Raw genomic sequence first — 23,606 nt, forward strand, 5'->3', positions numbered from 1 at the left:
AAGTGACAAATTTCTGATCTGAATGAGAAATATGTAGAGCCACCTCCACTGTAACCTGCCCAGGTTCTGAAACTAACAACTGAACTGAGCTATTGAGCACTGAGGCTCTCAGAGAAAGAGATGGATCTGAAAGCTTCAGAGTTGACTTGACCTCACTTCTCCTAAGTTGCAGCACCCAAGACTCTTTCCAATCTGACAGAATCAGAGTTGAGAGAGTAAGGGATACTATTGGAGTCAAAGTTGACAGGACTAGTGGCTATGACATGGCTGGTCCACGTAGGCTGAAACATGTGGGCATCTGATCTGACAGTTGGACTGGAATAGTAGATACCAGTGCGGGGGGGGGTAACTGGACCTTTACCCAATGCACCCAATGGGAACTGAGCTGGGAGAGTCCTAGTTAAATCTACATCTGGAGAAATCTCCACATCATCCTGTCGATGTCTGAGTCAGTAAGGCTCCCTAATGAATGAAAGGACCGTGACAATGATGCCACTAAAGGTGGTCTTGAAGAACACCTTTCCTGTAAAAACTGAGAATGATGCAGAGGACTCACCAGCTCTGTTGAAAAGCAAGTAGGAGGCAGAGGTGAAAGGATGAGACTAGTTAATTGGTCCATAGAAGGTTACTAAGCTAGTGGCCCTAAGACCCCTTACAAGCCTAGCCATGTTAATCCCGAGTTGCCCCAATTTTCCTTGTTCAGATGGAAATAATTTGAAGATCAAGTCTATGATCAACACCGTTTACTCCTGTCCATGAGAGACATGGGTGGCACCTCAGAGTGAATCTAAAGTCTCCCATCCATTTTTCTAGGTTGCACTTGAATAGGGTCAGTAAGGAGCTCTGCTTCATGTGAATTGGAAGTTTATTCCAGAGACATTGTAATCTCTGGGAAATATATCTGTCTCTCCATCATGTTCTGTTTATGTCACAGGTTAGGTTAAGATCCCTAGAACAAGTGACTCTTCTGCCATTTGACTTTTGAATGTGCAGAATTTCCATCAGGGTAGGATCGGAGACTACTCTGTAGACCAGGCAAAAGTTGCAACTTAGCAGCCTATAAGATACAGAGTACAGTAACAGGGTTTTCAGTCTATCCACATAGGTCATGGTTTGGAGGTCTTGTATTTTCTTGGTGAGAAACCTCTGAGATCTCTCTAGCTGATTCAAGTGTCTGTTGAGGTACACACAAAAGGCAGCATTGTACTCTGTTTATGGTCTGATGAGAGTCACGTACAGTAGAGTTATAATATCCTTAGACTTGGATGCATTGACCTTACTTATGAGATATACAACATAGAAGACTTTTCTTACCACTGTGGAAACTTGGTGGTCAAAGTTCAGACTGCTATCAACCTGTGTTCTCAAATGTTGCTTGTAGTAAGAATCTTTGTGTTCAACATCTTTGTATCATGTATAGTAAGGGTTAAAATGTGAAATTGCATTGCAAGCAAAGAAGCAAGTTAAAATAAGCTGTTTTTCTTGTAAAGAATTTGCTGACCAAAGAGGAATGCACAGATGTTACCTTGGTCCAGGCACAAGCTTATCTTGTGACTGACCTCTGACCATCTAATGCTCCAGTATGTGAATTTATAGCCTTGACTGAAATTCCTTGTCTGGTAACCAGTTACTGTGTATGTGCTGAGAAGGGTATAAAAACCCATGTGAAGTGTACAGAAATTAGACTGCTGACATACCATGTACTTTGTAGCATGTCTCCATGCATGTAAAATAAACCTTTTTGCTTATTTTTGTCTGAGCGATTCTTCCAGTATATGTTAAGAGTATTAAAATCTTTTGACATTTCTGGTGCCCAAGAACGTGAGGCCACCTCTTCACGGTACGAATCGCATAAGAGGGACTGAAAAACCTGTACAGGAGGGGAGAACGAATCTCAGGCTCCCTTGAACGGAAAGACCTCCGACAAAGAAGTCGTAAGTAGAGGCCAGTCACTCTTAGATTCGATTCGTGGGATGGTGACGAACGGGGCGGAAGATCTGCAGTAAGGTAAGCTTTTACATTTATAAAAGTACTTTTTTTTAAGGGACTAGTCATAAAGGAATTTCTTTTGTTTAAATTTTACAAAAGACCGGTAGAGATCTCAGGAAAAGGAAACAGTTTTTCTTTTAAATAAGAAAAATGGGAAACAGTTTTTCTTTTAAATAAGAAAAATGGGAAACAGTTTTTCTTTTAAATAAGAAAAATGGGAAACAGTTTTTCTTTTAAATAAGAAAAATGGGAATAGGAAGCAGTTGTTGTGCTAGTAAGGGCTGCTTAAATAAAAGGAATAAAGATGAGGAATATATGTTTAAATTACATCCAAGAAAAAAAAAAAAAAAAAACTTAAAATACATAAAAAATGAAAGACAAATTATGGATTTAGTGGTAACTTAAATAGATCAGAATGTCAAAATTTGGTGAGAGATCTGCGTAGGGACGCAGGAGGCAAAGTTAAAAATCAAGTAAAGGTGGGATTTCCTCAAGCACAGAAATGGTTAAAAGAAGCTAATAAGAGACATAGGGAACAATTTTCGAATAAGGAAAGTGGTGGCTCGAGTGCAAAAGGTGCATTTTTTGTCCATAAAGAAGATGACGAGACATCTGTTGTCTGTCGTAAACCGACAGCCCCACCCTTGTATCCAGAAGTCCCTAAAGAAATGGTCGGTCCACCCCAGTATCAGGAAAAAGAAGCAGAAAATCAAGAAAAGGTGTCCTCCGTAGTTTTACAGGAGGCAGAGAAGCAGGGCAAAATACCCTCCGTAGTTTTACAAAAACAAGCAGAGGAGACTCTGGAACTACGTAACCGTAGTATAGACAAATCAGAGTAAAAACAAAAAGAAGCTAAGGTACATACCCTGTCCACAGACTCATATCCCCTTACATGCAGAAAAATATCTTGAGGAAAAAGAAAAGAAAACAGGATCAAACCTTTACGGTGAGCGCAGATGGAACACTTATGTTAATATAAGCTCCGTCCAACAGAGGTAGAGGAAGGGGACGGGGTAGAGGCAGAGGGAGAGGGAATGTATGACATTTTGAAGATTACGAAGGCAGACAAAAGAGGGGGGAATGTTTTAAATGCAGTAAGAAGGGGCATTTCACAAGAGATTGCCAGAATCCCGGGAAATCTGCTGCTGCTCCAGATCATAGTTCAGCATGACTATATGATGGCAGCACGGACGAACCGGACCCAGGCGCTGAGGTTGACTGGCAAGAGTCAGTAATACAGAATGAGGATGATTTTGAGGATGTGAATAAAGAAGGTAAAAGGGAATGTGCAGGATGGGAACATGAGATAACTGATTTTTCAGAAAAAGGTGAATATCAGGTTGTTAGCCTGACAGCTCTAGCTACAACTATGTAGTTAGAAGTGCAACCGGTAATCATATTACAGGTTGAAGGGAGGGACGTAAAATTTCTATGTGACTCAGGGGTTTCTAGGACCTTATTGAAACACACTGCAGTACCGTCCAATGTGACTACTGATGACTATGTATTAGTCAAAGCGGCGGACGGCCGCATCTATAAGGAACCTTTGTCTAAACCTTTATGGTTTACGGACCCTGAAACTAATCAAACCATTAGATTTTGGGTGATTGTCTCTCAGATTTGCCCTGTTAACTTATTAGGAAGGGATTTGATGCATGTTTTTAGAATAGCAGCAGTACCAACTGCATCAGGAATCTTGGCTAAGCGTATGAAAATCCAGGATGAAATGTTGCAGGTAGGGTAAGGGGATTTACATTACTGGTATAGTAATGATCTTATTGAAACAGGACCACAAAACGTGGCCAATGAGTTAATTAACCTAGCTTTGAGCAAATATAGTGCGGCTATTCAGTTGCCAGAGGCTGCCAAACAACTACACTGTACAATGTATTACAGGAAAAGTGTGGGACCTGATCCCAAGTATGAGGAACAATTTTTTAAACACAAGGTGACCAGGATCCTATTACAAAATCTTTATTGGGACAGGGCAGGGAACTCCACAGTTACTTGTAGTCTCACAAGAGACATGCAACAGCTTTTTCAAAATGCCTCAATCCCACATGTATCTGTGACTAGGAAAGAACAAACGGCATGGTATATAGTTGGGAAAAAAGTTACCGATTGTTCAAAGATGACACCGGAATAGCTGGCAGGTAAGGGGATTCAGGTACAGAAGTTAAATTGGGTGGCCCAGGCCAGACCAACGGTACATCTTCGAGAAGATCGGTTAACACCGACAGGAGGCATGCCATCCTGACTATGCTTTCTGACCCCACAAAAAGAATTAAAACTACAGTCAGTACCAAAATCCTTATGGTCCCTAGGACAGCATGACATTGGGCTAATGAAAACAGCAGGACAGGTTAAAATAACTCCAAAATCCGATTTTACACCTCATAAGCATCAGTATCCATTAAGTAAAAAGGCAGAAGAAGGCATTTTTCCAGTGATCACGGCTCTACTGAGAGCTGGGGTTTTAATTCCATGTACAGATTCACCATGTAACACACCCTTGTTCCCAGTAAGGAAACCGGACGGGACATGGAGAATGGTACAGGATCTGCAGGCTGTAAATGCTGCTGTAGTGCCAAGGGCTCCTGTGGTCCCAGATCCATCTGTTTTGTTAAATGATATCCTTCCCACGGATAAGTATTTTTCTGTTATTGACATCAGTAACGCATTCTTTTCTATTCCCCTACAGGAAGATAGTAGGTTTTGGTTTGCCTTTACGTTTATGAGCAAGCGGTACACATACACACGACTGCCGCAGGGATATTGTGAAAGCCCTACAATCTTTTCGCAAGAAATGTCGACAAACCTGGCACAGTTTCAACCAGAGCATGGCTATCATCTACTATTGTACGTGGACGACATCTTACTGGCTGCACCCACGGAGGCTGTCTGTGAGTCCGAAACTATTCGGTTATTGCATTTTTTGGCGAAAGAGGGACATAAGGTAAATAAATCTAAATTACAATTTTGTAAAACTGAAGTATGTTATCTAGGCTATATCATTTCAATTGCTGGTAGACAACTAGATAACTGTAGAAAAGAAGCCATTTTACAGGCACCAATGACCAGCACAAAAAAAAGAAATTATGTCATTTTTAGGAATAACAAATTTTTGTCGTAGTTGGATTCCCAACTATGCAGAGGAAGTAAGTCCACGTTCAAAACTTATTTTCGCACTTCCCATGGCAGCACATGACGCACTGCAATGGACGGATAAGGCAATACAGGCATTTACTAGGGTAAAACAATTGATAGCAGGATCTGCAACACTTAGCTTCCCTGACTATAAAAAACCCTTTGTTCAGACAGTAGATTGTAAGCAGGGCTTTATGACATCGGTTCAGTTGCAAACCTATGGAGATAAGTTGAGACCATTAGCTTTTTATTCTAGTAAATTGGACACAGTGGCACAATCATTGCCACACTGTGTACAGGCAGTAGTCGCAGGCGCACAGGCTGTGCAAGCGTCTGTGACCCTAGTTTTGTTTCATGACCTTACCTTATGAGTACCGCACTCTGTCGCGGTAATACTACTACAGGATAAATCCACAAACGAAGCAGCAAAGGCACTAAATAATAACTAATAAGTCCAAACAAAAGTGCCAAAGGACCAAGGAAGCACTTTAAGTAAAACCACTGAAAGTTTATTCAAATATTCCACCTGTGATACAATGCAGACGTAATACTACAGGATAAAGTTACCTTTCTCTCTCCTAGCAGACACTTATCCTGCATGACAACGTTACTATCACAACCACACATGACCATTGAGCGATGCACCACTCTTAATCCAGCCACACTGTTACCTACAGCTGACGATGGTGCCCCTCACGTGTGTTTAGATTTGATACACTCTAATGTCTTACCAAGACCAGACCTTAAGGACCAACCTTTGGCAAATTCAGATTGGACCCTGTTTGTAGATGGGTCAGCATGTAAAAATGAGGCAGGCATTACACAACTGGGTTATGCAGTCACAACTGAGACTACGGTACTAGAGGCAAGACCCCTCCCCAGGAACCTGTCTGCACAAGCGGCCGAATTGATTGCTTTGTCCAGAGCATGCACCATCTCCAAGGATAAGGCAGTTACTATCTACACAGATAGTCAGTATGCTTTTTAAACGGTTCATGTCTTTGCACAGCAATGGAAAAATAGGGGAATGCTTACGGCCTCAGGAAAGGAAATAACGCACAAGGATTTAATCCTTAGCCTCTTACAAGCTGTCCAACTGCCACGGGGACTGGCCATCTGCAAGTGTGCAGCGTACACGAATGCCAAGGATCCAGTACTACTTGGAAATGCACTGACTAACAAAGCTGCAAAAAGTGTAGCCTTAACCTCTACTTTTGCACTCAAGACCACACAGAAGGAACTTCACCCTACAGATAAATTTGATCTACAAACTTTACAGGTAAAGCAGGAACTTAGTACAGTTCAGGAAAAACAGCGATGGGTTAAATATGGGGCTATTCAAAAGCAGGGAGTTTTTGTAGGTCCAAATGATAAGTATGTCTTACCAACAAACCTTTTTAGGTATGCCTCATTAGTGATGCATGGCCCATCTCATCTGGGCCCTGCTGCTATGGTTCAAATGATCCAGCAAATTTTCTGGACCAAGGGCTTTATAGCATACGCTAAACTATTTTGTTTATCGTGCTTGCTTTGTGCACGATACCATGGTGGTGGGGTGCGGATCACCCCAGCAGCTTTTCCGCTGCCTCCGTATCCATTTTACACAATCTGCATGAATTTTATTGAACTAACTCCTGTTCAACATAAGCGATTTGTGTTAGTCATTATTGACGCTTTTACAAAATGGGTTGAAGCTTTTCCGGTAGCACACCCAGATGCACTGTCGGTAGCCAAGGCCCTTACAAATAACATTATCCCTCATTTTGGGCTACCTACACGCATCTATTCTGATAATGGCACACATTTCGTAAACCAAGTTATTCAAAAGCTGGCCGCCGTTTTTCAGATCGAGTTAAAACACCATTGTGCTTACCACCCACAGTCAGCAGGGTTGGGTGAACGCCATAATGGCATTCTCAAAGGCAAGTTACATAAACTCATGGCCGAGACACATCAGTCTTGGATAAACTGCTTACCTCTGGCACTCCTGTCCATGCGTACCACTCCCACCTCAAAAGGGGTCACACCATTTGAACTATTATATGGGAGACCTTATTACATCCCGCAGTGGCAAAATCTTTTGCCTGCGGAACGTGAGGGGGGTGAAGAGATAGCAGATTACATGAGGAAATTGCTGACCAGAACTAACACTTCTTTAACGAATGATTGCTTTCCAGATTAGAACAACAGGATCCTGGAAGTGAAACCCAGGAACTGGGTGTGGGTTAAAATTGTCAAGAGGAAGACGTGGGCCTCGCCTTAGTGGGAAGGTCCATACCAGGTTTTGATTGCAACACCTACAGCAATCCGAATCAAAGAACTAACATCATGGATCCATCTGACACACTGTAAACTGGTAAAACAGTTTGAACTGGACAAAACTTGAGTTCCCCTGAGGAACACTGATTAGTAGTAATCTTGTTTTGTATGAATATCTGACTATCGTAGCAATGCAGAGAAATACTGGAAGGGAGCAGCCCTTCCCACAAAAGCATTCCAAAATAATTTTGTTACTAATAAGTGTGAGTGTTACTTTTCTGTTTTGGTCGTTTTTATTTTCAAACAAGACTAGCCAAGTAAAGAGAGATGATGCATATGCTCTATCTTTTAATGTTTCAAATTGTTGGATATGCACGGCTATCCCTACTGTACATGGTGGTCTAATGTTAGGTACAGTCCCTTTGGGGGCAAATGATACATGGACTAATTTACTATTTGAAACTTCAAATGTAGCCTTAAAGGACAAAATAGCATTACCCCTCATGGGTCGCCAGAATGTAACTGTAAGGTTGGATGGAGTCAGTGTAATGTAACAATAATTCATAACTGTACAATAGATGGGCACTGTGCAACGAGTGCTTGTTAATAGTACAGGGCTTATTAATGGCACAAGTTTCTTTGAAAAAATGTTATCTGTGTATGATCTTTTGTTTAAAGGGCTGCAAGATAAAGGAAATCACTCTGTTCCAGTCAATATTACACTTAAAGTAAATAATTATTATTTTATCTGTGGTAGAAAAGCATACAAATGGTTACCAAGGAATTGGTCAGGCAGTTGCTTTTTGGGTTATTTAGCACCAGCTATAAGACATACATTTTCTCTTCCCCAAGGTAAAATACGAAATGTACGTGCTGTTAATAAACCTTTTAATCCCGTAGGTAACGTTGATGCATCCTGGATCTATCAACACGATTTGGCCCATAGTAGCAGCAAGGGGCTATCACACATGGACTTGGGCGATGATGTTATTTCCTGGGCTGGTATTCTTCCAGCGTATGGGACAGTAAAATCCATTTGGGAGCTCAGAAAACTGTCAAAACTGTTAAAAACCCTGAGCAATGCAACTTTTTCTGCGCTAGAATTGGTGACGGATGAGTTAACTGCAATAAGGACTGTAGCATTGCAGAATCGTATGGCGCTCGATTTTATTATTGAGGCGGCTACTTGGACCTCCGTGCATACATTTGCCAAGCATTATAATTTACCTCTATACTCTAGATCCCGAGCAGGGTTTGCCACTGCTGTACTGCAAGGGATCCTAACTACACCATAATTTTTCTTCCTCCACCCCTAGTTGGCTATGGTATTCTACCCATTTGTTATGACTGCAGATGCTACCTTGAAGGACATAGTACAGTTTTGTACCTACTATAAATGTAGATGTCCGAACAGGATAGCATCTGCAGTCAGGATTACCCACCCTCCTTCCCCTCTGTGGTACTCCTAAGGTATTTACCCTCCTATTAGCTAGCTGGGGGGGAGTCTCTTATGGTGTATTTGTCTGTATATATGTACATACATGCTTATTTTTTGTGTTTGCCTTCTACTTTTTTGGAAACATTGGCATTTATCCAAAATTTAGCTTTCCAAGAGGGCAGCTGGCATCTGGGGCAAGAAACACTGAGGAAAATGGCGTCGGCTGATGCCTTTATACCCGAAGACCAGCAGAGATGACGTCGGGTGAAGTGCGACATCAGCCGAAGCCGGACCCAGACTTTGGAATCCGGCCGACCGAAGGGCTGCCTGACGACAGGACAACCCTCGTAATCGTATGGCGCTCGATTTCACCCTAGTGGCAAAAGGAGGTACTTGCGAGTGTTGTCCGTTCATTACAGACAATGAATATGACATTAACAGCCATCTGGAGATCCTACAACAAGTTTCTGAACTTACAAAACCAGGACAGAATCCATTAACTGACTTTTTCCAAAATTGGTTTGGAAATTGGGGAACAGTACTTATGAATGTCTTAATTGCTATATGTGTTGGTGTCATTATATTCCTACTGTTTGGTTGTTGCTGCATTCCTTGCATCCGAATGATAATATCAAGTGTATTGTCTGCCAATGCAACTAAAGCTTATTATTCTGAATATACAGAACACGAGTCATGCGAAAACCTGTATGAATAAAATGTATTACTGGTGATACAAAGTGTTGTAAGGGGGGAAATGTAGTAAGAATCTTTGTGTTCAACATCTTTGTATCATGTATAGTAATGGTTAGAATGTGAAATTGCATTGCAAACAAAGAAGCAAGTTAAAATAAGCTGTTTTTCTTGTAAAGAATTTGCTGATCAAAGAGGAATGCACAGATGTTACCTTGGTCCAGGCACAAGCTTATCTTGTGACTGACCTCTGACCATCTAAGGCTCCAGTATGTGAATTTATAGCCTTGACTGAAATTCCTTGTCTGGTAACCAGTTACTGTCTACGTGCTGAGAAGGGTATAAAAACCCATGTGAAGTGTACAGAAATTAGACTGCTGACATACCATGTACTTTGTAGCATGTCTTCATGCATGTAAAATAAACCTTTTTGCTTATTTTTATCTGCGTGATTCTTCCAGTATATGTTAAGAGTATTAAAATCTTTTGACATTGCTCCACTGAGTTTGAACTTAGGGAGGTGCTGTCAGTATTGTAATTAGCAGAAAATTCCACTTTCCAAACAAGATAATAATGCACTTTTTGGGTTTAGTTTTAGATCATGGCTTTGGCACCAATCATTTGTCTGTTAGCCCCTCCTGTAATATGTTAACATTGTTGGGAGATTTAATGATTGCACCCAATTTGCAATCATCAGCAAACTTGATAAGCCAAAGGCCATCTACTTTAGCTTGGTCTTCCTAGAAATAGATTCCAAACAGTAAAGGGCCTAGCACAGATCCTTGTGGTACACCACTGGTGAAGAGTCTACTAGTAGAGGTGGAGTCACCAACTTTGACAGTATGTGTTCTATCGGTGAGCCAATTGGCTACCCATCTAATGAAGTAAGGGCTGATCCTCAGTGATACCTGAATGGGGGATGTCAAAAGCCTTGGCTAGGTCAAGATAGGCAGTATGCACTGTCTTACCTTCATCCAGGGCTTTGGTGACTTTCTCAAAGACATTTACTAAGTTTAATAAGCATGATCTACCCTTAAACCCAAACTGGGTTGGGTCTAGAGTTTGAAGGTCACCTATGTCCTTGTTTTTATTTATTTATTTTATTTATTTTATTTTACATTTGTTGACCGGGCTAGTCTAGCTGGATATATGTCCATTTTCAGTAGAGGCCCGGGGAGAAAAGCTCCAAGTGTAGATTACAGATATAAAAAAACATATAGGAAACAGAACATAGACATTGTTACATACAATTTTACATAAAAAAGCAGTAAGTAGGGAACATTAATGTAAAAAATGCAAACCAAAAAAAATTTTTTTTGAAAGCATACATATAAAGTTACTGTAAGAATAGATAGGATAGGAGAGGAAGGAGTGAGTTAACCTGGGTTGGTGCAGGAGCATAGCCAGTGTTTGTTGAGATGATTTTTTATTTGTTTTTTAAAAAGTGAGAGAGAGCACAAAGATGTGATATCAGAGGGTAATTTATTCCACATTTTTCCAAAAGAGTTGGAAAAAAGGCAATCTCCAGCTGAATTTTTAGGTTTGGTAATATTTATCAGTAGCTTGTTGGAAGAACGTAGATGCTTCAGGTTATTGTAAGGTGAAATGAGGTTAGTGAGTATGGGTGTTTTAGTTGGTTGGTATAGGATTGTATGAGCTATTTGGAATTGTTGAAATAGGAGTTGGTTAGGGAGTTCAAGCCAACCTAGTTCTCTTAGGTTCAGGCAGTGGTGAGTTTTAAATGGGGTTCCTGTTGCAAATCGAGCAATATTATGGTAAGATTGTGCTAGTTTATTGATATTGTTTTGGAAAGGTTAGTGAATATAGCAGATGCATATAGTACAGAAGAGGTTAGATGGGATCTGGCTAAGATTGTCTTTGCGTCTGGTGAAAGGAAGGCTTTGATTCTGTAAAGGGAACCTATTTTCTTATTAACTAATTTGATAGTATTGTTGATGTGTGTATCAAAGCTGAGGTTGATATCAATGGTTATTCCTAGTAGTTTGGTAGTCATTTCTGGGAAAATAATGGTGTTGTCAATGGAAGTAAGAGTAAAGTTAAGAGGGGTAGATCTATGGGAAGGTGAGAATAATAGCAGTTTGTTTTTTTTAGGGTTGAGCAGTAGGCAGCGATCAGTGAACCATTGCTCGACAGTAGTAAAAGCCTTTTGTGTGATAGACTGTAGTTCAGTTTGTGTATTGGCAGAGCAGATAATAGTTGAATCGTCGGCATATTGTATGCAGATAGTGTTTGGGATAGCTAGATGGAGGTCATTTATAAAGATAGAAAATAAAAGCGGGCCTAGGATAGAGCCTTGAGGAACTCCCAATGAGATGGGGAGTAGACTAGATAAAGTATTTTTCCAGAGAACTGCTTGCTGACGTTTTCTAGGTAAGATGTAAACCAAGTTAAGGAAGGAGGATCAAGTGAGAGTGATTTAAGAATATGCAGAAGAAGTTTATGGTTAACCATGTCAAAGGCTTTAGATAAGTCTATGAAGACTGAAGATGATAGGATGTAGTTGTTACGGTTACAATTAATGGAGTTGGTAAAGGAGAGTAAGGCTGTAGTAGTACTATGTGAAGGTCTGAATCCATGTTGGCAGTTAGCAAGTAGATTATTGTGTAGGAGGTGGTTAAGGAGTTGTTTGTGAATACATTTTTCCATAATTTTAGCTATAGGTGATAAGAGTGCTATAGGACGGAAATTAGAGAGGTCGTTGGACTTACCCCTTTGTGTAGTGGGATGATATAAGATATCTTCCAAATAGATGGGAAAATTCCTTCCTGTATAGATCTATTAATTAGTATAGAGATGGGATAGGCAATAGTTTTAGCAGATATTTGCAAGTATTCTGCAGGAAGTTTGTCAGCAGAAGGAGTGGTGGGTTTTAGCTTTTGAAGCAGTGATAAGATAAAGGAGGTAGATACAGGTTGCAAATGAAAGGAAGGAGGTAGCTTTAAAGTAGGGAGGGGTAGTTTAGAGGTATCAGGAGATAGATGGCTAGCAAGAGTTTGGATAGTATTAGTAAAAAATGAATTAAAGTCATTGGCTGTTTGTGTGGGATTTTCTGGGTTGGAGCCCTCAGGGTTGGTGTGATAGACTGGCCAGGGATAAAAGATTATTGATGCTGGACCAGAATCTTTTAGGTTCCTTGTTGGGGTTTTGTTGGAAATGTTGGAAGTAATTCTTTTTGTCCATTAGGATGGCTTTTTTAGTACTGTTTCTAAGTTCTTTGAAGTTTTGGTGATCTGTTGGATTCTTGGTGGCACGCCATTTTGCCCAGTATTTGTTTCTAAGGATAATTTGTTGTCGGGTGGTTTTGGTTAGCCAGGGTGCTACTTTAGCATTAGTTCTAATAGTACGATTTGGGGCATAGTGGTCTAGGATAGATAGGAATGTGGAATTAAAGTGTTGGACTGCTTTGTTTAGAGGGAGATGTTTTAGGGAGACCAATTAACTTGAGTTAATTCATCAAGAAAGTGTTCATAGTTGAAATGTTTTTTTGAGCGAAGGGTTCTATATATGGTAGGTAAAGTTAGGGTGGTTCTATGCCTAATGATATAGGTCAATGAGTGGTCGCTTAGTTCTTCAGGGAGAGTGCCAGATTGATAGGTTTGTTAAGGAGTATTAGTAAGAATCCAGTCTAAGATGGTTTCTTTTTTGTTGGTTTTATTTGTTCTAGTAGGGTTATCTATGAGTTGTGTGAATCCATGAAGGTTAATATGGGAGGTAGGGTTTGTTTTGTTACAGGAATACCAATCAATGTTAAAGTCGCCTAGGAGTATTGTTTCTTGAGGGAGGTCTGTGTGGAGTGTGTTGAGTATGCATTCTAAAGTGTTAATGTTATTTCCTGGCGGAAGATAAGCACATATGATATTAATGGTTTTAGAACTATTGATTTGAAGTTTAGAGGTAAGGATTTCTGCATTGTTATCAGGGCTAAGAGTCTGTTCTATACTGCTAATTTGGATATAAGATTTGTGGAGAATTGCTATCCCCCCACCTTTTTTAGTAATATGATCGAGTCTAATGATGTTATACCCAGGAGGAGTGATTTCACTGTCTTTGATGGAAGGCTTAAGCCATGTTTCAGTTAGGCATAAAATGTCAAATTGATGGATTTCTAGTAGGGCATGTACTTGAGAGATTTTATTACAAATACTACGTATATTAAGATGGGCAATGTAGAGGGAGTTAGTTGGTCTAGTAGTAGATCGAGTGGGAGTTTTGTCTTGTTTTTTATAAGTATTTGAATATGTATGGTTTGGTCCAGGGTTTGGATTTATGTCCCCGTCCAGGAGAAGATGGAGATGTTTAAAATCTTTAGGTTTAAGAAGTTTGTATAAGTTGTCTATTATTTTTTTAGATTTTGATTTGTTTGATTTGATGTGACAAAATTTGTGGTATTTGGTTGGAGTGTATTTTGCTAGAGTTGTAAGGTTTGGGAGGGAAGAAGAGAAGGTTGATAGAGGTGTAGAGGTTTCTTTAGATGAAGTAGTAATATTAGGGTACAGTGGGTATTCATAGAAGGTTAGGAAGTAAGTAGCAATAAGACAGAAGAGAGATGAAAAGTAGACAAGAAGTTTTAGTTGTGTGGAGTTTTGAGTTGTGTGCATTTTAGTAATAGGGGAGGTGAGTGAGGGAGAGAAGTTTGTGTGCAATATGAGTAGTTTGAAAAAGTAGTTTGGGGTTGAGATAGGATGTTACAAATTAGTGGGTGTGGTGATTGGCAGAAGAGGTAGAGTGAATGTATGATGTGTAGCAGTTTGATTGGGGTAGATGAAAGAGGGGTGTGGTTTCTAGAGGTATTAATGTAGGAGCACTGGGGGTGGGTGGGAATTGGGGGTAGGGTAGGGAGCGGAGTGAGCCACTTGGCTAACGGAGCGGGTAGAGACAAGAGAGTGGACAACCAAGTAAGACAATCAGTAGAAAGGGAGTAATCAGAAGGTAAGTCTAAGAGTGGGAGAATGAAACAGTGAGGAAAAACAGGCCTAATCTAAGGTGCTTATAGACGGGAGTCTGTTGCAAGGCTACAGTAAGGTGCGTGTATGTAAGAGTAATAGAGGGTAGTCAGTAAATCCAGGGGTGAGGATAGAGAGGTGAAGCTCAAAAACTAAGACCAGACAGAGTAGAAATCAGGGCTAGAAGTAGGGTTGGGAGGTCTAGTTAGGAGAGGGTTAAGATCAGGATGCAGAGCTGAAGAGGTAGTGCGCCACCTAGAGGCCAGAGGTATAGTTTCCACAACTCCCTCACATGCAAGGTAGGTAGGCTACAGGAGGGGGAAGTGGGCAACCTACTACGAACAAGAGAGTCAAGGCTGTCTAGAAGGGGTAGATTGAAGATGAAAAAGATATAAAACACTAGTTAGAGGTGAGTTGTAGGCTGCTGGCTACCTGTAATGGGGAACTAGCCTAGCAAAGCAAGGTAACTTGTCAGGAGTTATCAGTAAATATTACTAGTTACAAGCTCAGTACATACTTCCACTGTTCAACAAAAACAAACAGATGGTCACTCAGGGAGCCCGAGGGTAGTTCCAAGGTCCAGATTTATGTTCAGAGAACTTCAGGAGGGTGTTTTGCAGGTGTTAGATACTTGAGGTTCCCAGGTTCCACTGTTCAACAAAAACAAACAGATGGTCACTCAGGGAGCCCGAGGGTAGTTCCAAGGTCCAGATTTATGTTCAGAGAACTTCAGGAGGGTGTTTTGCAGGTGTTAGATACTTGAGGTTCCCAGGTTCCACTGTTCAACAAAACAAACAGATGGTCACTCAGGGAGCCCGAGGGTAGTTCCAAGGTCCAGATTTATGTTCAGAGAACTTCAGGAGGGTGTTTTGCAGGTGTTAGATACTTGAGGTTCCCAGGTCAAGGACCAGAACCCAAAGCAGAGCGCACAGCAGCCAGGTAGATAAAGGAGAAAGATCTGTTGATAAGATCCATGATGATTCTTTCCATGGTCTTGCAGATGAGGCTGGTTAGATTTATGGTTGTATAGTTCCCAGGGTCGGTTGATGCCCCCCCCCTCTTGTGCAAGGGGATTGCTGTTGCTGTTCTCCACTCTGCTGGAAGAAAGCCAGTTCTAAGGCAATGGTTAAAGAGAATGCCAAGTGGGTCCACTAGGTCCTGTTTTAGATTGCTTAGAAAGCAACCTGAAATGTTATCTGGTCCCATTGAGGCCATGTTTTTGGCCTTGGAGAGCACAGATATGACCTGATCTCTAGAAATACTAGGCAGTGGACAAGTGTCAGGGGTATGGCTGGTGGGGACAGGAGGGTGAAGCTTGTGTCAAATCTGTTGCTATCAGGATCATCCACTACCAGTTCGGCACACAAGTGGGCATTCCCCTTTAGATTTTGGACATAGCTAAAGAATGCCTTATGATTATCCTTGTCTAGGGATGATATTTTCACTTTGTAGTTCACTTTAGAGGATTTTACAAGATTTCTGATTTATTTGTTCAAGTTGTAGAGGGAATTCTTCCTTTGCTGAGTAAGTTCCCTCTTGTTCTTAGACATCAATTTCTTCCTGTTGTTATATAACCTGTTTATACTTGAGGTTCACCAGGGTAACTTGCATTTTTTAGGAGGACCTAGTTTTGTTCTGGTCAGGTACAGCTGAGTCTATTCAGTAATTTAAGTGTTTATACAGGGTATTTGCATACACCTCTGCATTGCTGTCTGTAATTGCAAAGGGTATAAAACGTTTTATACCATTGCTTAGTAGACTGTAGTTTGCTTTGGAAATATTTTTTAGTTTTTTTGCTCCTGTTGGAGTGTCAGGTCCAATAGTTACTTTGAATGAGACTGATTTATGATCCGACCTTACCGGGGGAGGAGGCATCACACAGGGGGGAGTGCAGTGCCCCCCCCCCCATGTTTGTGAGCACTATGTCTAGGATATTTGAGTCCTTTATGGGGGGGTGTAGCCTATCTGTTGCAGAGCATTTGCATTGACAAAGTCTAGGAATCTCTGGGAGAGCATGTCTGTACTCATGCTTGTCTCCCAGTCGATAGAGGAGCAGTTGAAGTCACCCATGACTAAGGTGCTGGGCTGTATGGTGAGTAACTCCAATAAGTCCAGGTAGGTGGTGTGGTTTTCCTGGTTCATGGTGGGAGAACTATAGCTAGCAATGATGTGGTAGGGTACTTTCCCTATAGTTAATTGGACATAGAGTAGTTCGGCAGAGTCATACTGTTTGACCATCTTGAGGTGTACTTGGCCTTGATGAAGATGGATACACCTCCACCTTTGGTTGTTTTTGAGGTCTGAATGTGGAAAGCATTGTAGCCTTGCATGGTTGTGGGATGCTCTCCATGGCCTTGAACCATGTCTCAGTAACTGCAGAGATGTCAGCATCTTCCAATATGAGGAGTGCTTTCGGGGAGTGCAGCTTCCCATTCAGACTCCTGTAGCATTAAGCAGTAAAACTTTAGTTTGTCTCAAGTGGATTTTGTTACATTGGAAATGTTGTTGTTTTGACGTTGCCTAAAAAGGCACTATGGGGGATGCAAGCACCTTTGCCATTATCCAAAAGCCTAGAGGACACAGGTACAGGCCATCTCTAGCAAAGAAGCGTGGCCTGTCGACCATGTCTTCCCAGACTGACAGATACTGGATTCACTTGGACTGACACCAGAAGCTAAGCCAATTGTTGAAGCTGATCACTTTTGTTTATATTGTGGCATCACCCTGGGTGAAAGTGAATGCTGCTTAGGGTCATACCTGCCTGGGACACATAATTTGAGAGTTCAGTCATATCTGTTCATATATTCCAGAGAGGTACGTCTCAAGTCATTCACCCTAACGGACTATGACAGAGTCATAATGGTACTTGTTGAGTGACTTGAGCGCATGTATGATTTGATGGATGCTAGCACCTGACAGGCAGCTGACAGTGACCTTCTCTTTGACCAGCCCAGTGAGGGGGACAGCTGTGTGTCTCACTATTGAGTTGCATATGACTAAGACATTACGTTTTGAGGTGTTTTGCCTTTGGGGATTATTTGCTGAAGCATTGGTTTATGTGTTATAGGTTCATAGGTTCATAGGTTTATACTAGGCTATCTGCCCTAAGGCATTTATAAGCCTAGCCCAAATTTTTGTGGCTTACGCCACCCCTTATATGAAAAAATACTGTGCCCATTAGTTTGTTGTGCCTCTGTCCAGCAGTGACACAGAGATGATTCCCGGGATAAACCTACGATCTCCCATCCACAGGTCAAGATTTCTCTTGAACAGAGCCAGCGAGGTGCTCTGCCTCACATGGATCGGGATTTTATTCCACAGCATAGGGAGTCTCTGAGTGATAAATCTATCCCTCCAGCACGTCCTATTTATATCCGTGCTAAGGTTTAAGTCGCTTGCTCTAGTGGTTTTGGTGGATTTGGATTTTTTGAGGTGGAGCATGTCCATTAATTCCGGGTTGGACATGGCCTTGTATGTCAGGCACATGTCACCTCTGAGCAGACGGTATGCAACTGAATAGAGCTGGAGCTTCTTCAATCTGGCAGCATATGACAGATTTTGGAGTCCCTTTATCCTTTTGGTGAGGAACTTTTGGGGTCTCTCCAATTGCTGCAGATGTCGGGTGAGATACATCCCGAATGGGGCATTGTACTCGATCATTGGTCTGATAAGTGAAGGGTACAGGGGAACAATGACCTCACTAGATCTGGATGTGAATCCCTTCATGATCAGGTGGGCAATGTAGAAGGTCTTTCTAACCACTTTAGCAATGTGAGTGTCAAAAGAAAGGCCACTGTCAACCTGGGTCCCCAGGTCCCTGATAACCTCTTCTGTGCTTAGTGGATTGCCACCTATATGGTAGCTTGGGGTTACCTTGTTTTTCCCAAAGGGTATGACTATACATTTTTTGGCATTTAACTTCAGGCCATGGCTATGGCACCAGCTATCTGTTTCCGTGAGTCCCTTCTGAAGGATATCCATGTCCGATGCACTTTCCACTATGGCCCAGTTTGCAGTCGTCTGCAAACTTTGTCAGCCAAAGTCCTCCCATGTTGGCCTGTACTTCTGAGAAGTAGATGCCGAACAATAGGGGGCCAAGGACCGAGCCCTGTGGGACACCACTTGTGACCGGCTTGGAGTCTGACATAGCGCCAGCAACTCTAACCCTGTGGGTTCTGTTCTTAAGCCAGTTTGCAACCCATCTTGTGACATATGGGTTTACATTTAAGCTGGTAAGTTTTTCTACAATACCCGAGTGGGGTATTGTGTCAAAGGCCTTTGCAAGGTCAAGGTAGGCTGTATGGACTGCCTTTCCCTCATCAATGGCCTTGGTGACTGTTTCATAGACGTCGACCAAGTTCAAAAGGCATGATCTGCCCTTGACAAAGCCAAACTGGGTCGGGTCCAATGTCTGCAAGTCCCCTATATCTTTGTTTATGAGCTCCATTTTGATCCTCTCCATAGCTTTGCAGACTAGACTTGTTAAGCTTATGGGGCGGTAATTACCAGGGTCCGTAGAGGCACCGCCTTTGTGGAGTGGGACCACAGTTGCCGTAGCCACTCCTTGGGCACGTATCCTGTGGTAAGGCTGAGATTAAACAGCTGCCTTATGTGCGGGTTTAATTCCTCATTTAGCTCATGTAGCACACAGCCGGGGACACCATCCGGTCCCATTGATGCTGTGTTTTTAGCTTTAGAGAGAGCAGCTTTCACCTGCGCATTTGAGATGTCTTTGAGGCTACACTCTGCTGGGATAGTTATCTCTCCTTTAGCGGGGGAGGGGGGGTGAAGTTTGCACTGTACCTGTCTGCCAGTATGTTGGCAATGTCTGTGGGTTCAGTGATTTTTGTATCATTTTGGACTAATTCTGAGCATACCTGGGAGTTTCCACCCAGGTTCCTAACATAGCTGAAAAAGGCCTTATGATTGTCCTTTGAATCCATGGCAATTTTTCTCTCAAAATTGGCCTTAGTTGATTTTATGAGTGCTCGTATTTTTTTACTAATAATGATCAGGGGTGACTTCCCTTTTATGGATTTTGTTCTATCATGTAATAGCTTTCTCCTCTTATTGTAAAGTTTGTTAATGGCTGGGGTCCACTAGACTGGACGTTTGCCCTTTGTGGAAAGAGTCTTTGTTTTATTTGGGATTGCCTGATCCATGCAGTCCTGGAGGTGTTCATAGAAGGCATTTGTAAGGGCTTCCACAGCTTGGGTTGTGGTTTCCACTGGCTCAGGGGCCATGAAGGATACCACGCCAGTCTTGAGTAGTGTGAAGTTTGCTTTAGAGAAGTTCTTCACTGTGGTCTTTTTTGTTTGGGGTGGGGGCGGGATGTGGATTTCCAGTGAGATTAGTTTATGATCAGATCTCACCAATGAGGGATATACTTCCGGTGTGGAGCATTTTGTCCCCATGTTTGTGATAATGAGATCTAGTATATTTTCTCCTCTCGTGGGAACAGTGACTAGCTGTTCCATGGCATTTGAATTTATGAACTCCAGGAACCGTTGGGCTAGAAAGTTAGGGCTTGAGTAATGTTCCCAGTCTATATTCGGGTAGTTGAAGTCACCCAATATGATGGTGTTTGGAGATACATTTATACCCTCCAGTGTCTTCAGGAAGGCTGTGTGGGGTTCCTGAGTTTGAGAGGGTGGCCTGTAGCATGCTACAATTTGTAGAGCAGTTTTGCCTATGGTTAGTTGCACCTGGATGGTTTCCGAAGCTTAGCGTTGCCACCAACCTGGAGGTGTGGGTATCCTTTATGAATATGGATACACCCCTCCTTTTGTGGTGTGGTCTGGGTTTTGGGGCGAACGCATGATATGAGGTAAAACCTAATAGTGCCGGTGTGCTCTCAGGAGCCTTGAACCAGGTTTCAGTTACAGCACAGACATCGATGTTCTCCATACTGAGAAGGGCCTTGAGTGCGTGCATTTTGAGATTTAGACTTCTGGCATTGAGCAGCATTACCCTCAGTTTCTTCCCATTTTTGTTTTCTAGGGTGGTAGGTTTAGAATTTGAGCCTTGCCTAAAAAAGGCACTATGGGGGTGGCAAGAGCCTTAGCCAATATCCGGAATCCCAGGGGTGACAGGTGCAAGCAGTCCCTTGCGAAGCAGCGTGGCTTGTCAAGCATGTCATCCCAGGCAGACAGACACTGGATCGGATCCCCTTTGAATGACACCAGACATTAAGCCAAATGTTAAAGCTGATCATCTTGTCTCTATATTGTGGCATCATTCTTGGTGAAGGAAGGATACTGCTCAGGGTCAGGGTCATACCTGCCTGGGCTACATAATCAGAGAGCTCCTCTATGTCTCTTTTCATGTAGTCCAGGGCGGTACGTCTCAGGTCGTTCACACCAGCATGGACAATGAATGTGTCATATTTGTACTTGCCATGGAGTGACCAGAGTGCTTGTGTTATGTGGCGGATTCTAGCGCCCGATAGGCAGCTTACTGTGACCCTCTCCTTGTTCAGCCTGATGAGTGGGACGTCAGTGTGTCTGACTATGAAGTCACCTATGACAAGTATGTTTGGTGTTGTATTTGGCCTTAAGGGCTGTGACTGCTTTGCACACTGCTTTTGTGGTTTATGTGTTGCTTGTGGGGTGTCTTGAGGTAGCAGTTGTTTGGGTGTCTGCTTTGGAGGCCTCTGCTGTTTAGGTAAATTTTACTCAGAGCCTCCGAGTATGTCTTTGTGTGTTTATGTGTTTGATTCAGTGGTGTGGTAGCATTATGTGAGGCTGGTTTTGTGGTGTGTGTAGTTGCCTTCTCCTCCTGTCTGGTCTTGCCAGTCCTGAGTTGAGAGAGCTCAGCCTCCAGTTTGGCTAAATAGCTGCATCTCTCGCAAGTATTTGTGTTATGTGGGAGGAGGAGAGGGTTGTCTGTGTACATGAGGCAGCTATAACATTGCCTCAAGATTCCCAGATTCACCAGCTGGACCGGAGAGGAGATTGACAACTGACCTTTGGACATGCTAGAATAATATTGGGAATTCCTTAATAATTGAAAACAAGGGCCAGTGGGGAGTGAGGGTGTGGTGCTTTTAATTTTTAGTGCTGACTTATATAATTGCTATAGTGAGCAAGTGCCAGGTAACTTGAGTGCAATGTGTTACAAGTAACTAAATGCAAAAATGACGAACAGTAACTTTCTTTCAAGTGAAACAAGGAACTAGTACAGTAAGCAATGCAGATATCACTAGTGATCCACAGAAGCGCTGAGAAGCCGCGTATTAGGTGGAATTAGCTTCCAGGGAAATAACAAGCAAACAAACAACAAGCATATAAACAAAGCTAGATTCAGCAGGCCTGGATCTAGTCTATGCTAGAGCAAACAAGGTGTATCAATTTCAGTAAGATACAGTTCAAATATTCAGGCACTATAAACCTCTAACCAGAAATTCCCAGCTCAGAAGGGCAGAGTCCAGCCTCTTCTCCCACAAGAGTGCAGACCACGAACCTTCTTAATGTAAAATAACTGGCCTGAAGCCCAAGTGCCTAAACCAGAACTAATACCCTTGGACATTGGGCTCTCAATCAGCAGTTCCCAACTTAGAAGGATGAAAGCTACCTGTCCTGCCACCATAGTGCTTGCCACAAACCTTCCTAATGTAAAACAACTGGTCTGAAGCCCAAGTGCTTAATCCAAAAGACTTAGAATGATAGCTACACTTTAATCAAGTTACAACCAAGCAGTAATAAATACAATTGAATACTTTAGAGAATGTCTGGATTAGTGCTCAAGTTACACAAACAAAGCTAGATCCAGCAGGCCCGAATCCAGTCTATGCCACAGCAAACAAGGCGCATCAACTTCGGTAAGAAGCAGTTCAGATATGCATGCACTATAAGCCTTTAACCAGAAATTCCCAGCTCAGAAGGGCAGAGTCCATCCTCTCCTCCCACAAGAGTGCAGACCACGAACCCTCTTAATGTAAAATAACTGGCCTGAAAGCCCAAGTGCTTAAACCAGAATTAATACACTTTTAGAATAACAGACACTGAGCCCTCAATCAGCAGTTCCCAACCTAGAAGGATGTAAGCTACCTGTTCTGCCACAACAGTGCAGACCACAAACCCTCTCAGTGCAAAACAACTGGTCCGAAGCCCAAGTGTTTAAAAAAAAAAGGCTTAGCATGAGTTACACCAAGCAGTAATAAATACAACTGAGTATTTTTAAGATGATGCAAAAGTAAAATGAAGAAGGTAGAAACACAAGTACAGTAAAAGCAGATATTTTTTTTTTTTTTTTTTTATCTGAACAAGTGCTGAGATCAAAGAAACAGATTTGAGTGCCGAAACTAGAAAACTGGCTAGTTATAAGAAAAAAAAAACAAGCTAGTAGGCTTCCCTCAAACACCGAAGGGCTTGGGGGCTCAGAAGCCTACAAATAGTCTATACCACTTAACAGGAAAGGCAGGAAATAAGCTTAATTTTTTTTGTCTGTTTCCCAGATGCTCTCTTTGTATACAGTAGGAGTGCCTGAAATCAGAATATGATCTCACTGCACTCAGTTGAGTGAGCAAATGAGATGGGCCCAGAGGCAGGCTGAGGGGCGGGCAGTTTCAAGGCCACTAAGATTAACACCAAAACAAAAACAGGGAGGGTGGATGGGAATAACTGAAGAGCAGAATAACTGCAACTTGAGTTCAATATTCCTTCAACACAGTTTAAATCAAATTAAATACTGTATTTTTTTTTAAAAAAGTGCAGATAAAGGTACTTAAATTCTCTTATACGTCCAGTTGAATATAACCAAGTTCTTAGCTGGCCAAAGCTGAGGATTTTAAGCAATAAAAATTTCACAATGCACCACTTAAAAAGGCAAGGACAGGAAATCAAAGAATGTGGCTACCCCCACACCTGTAATTACTAGCAAATAACACACTAGCTTCAGTTCAAGTTACTAAAGAGCAGAATAACTGCAACTTGAGTTCAATATTCTTGAGTTCAATCTTCAACACAATTTAAATCAAATTAAATACTGTATTTTTTTTAAAAAGTGCAGATAAAGGTACTTAAATTCTCTTATACGTCCAGTTGAATATAACCAAGTTCTTAGCTGGCCAAAGCTGAGGTTTTTAAGCAATAAAAATTTCACAATGTACCACTTAAAAA

The sequence above is a fragment of the Protopterus annectens genome, chromosome 7.part0, assembly GCF_019279795.1.
Source record: "Protopterus annectens isolate FY-2018-M chromosome 7.part0, PAN1.0, whole genome shotgun sequence".
NCBI lineage: Eukaryota > Metazoa > Chordata > Ceratodontiformes > Protopteridae > Protopterus > Protopterus annectens.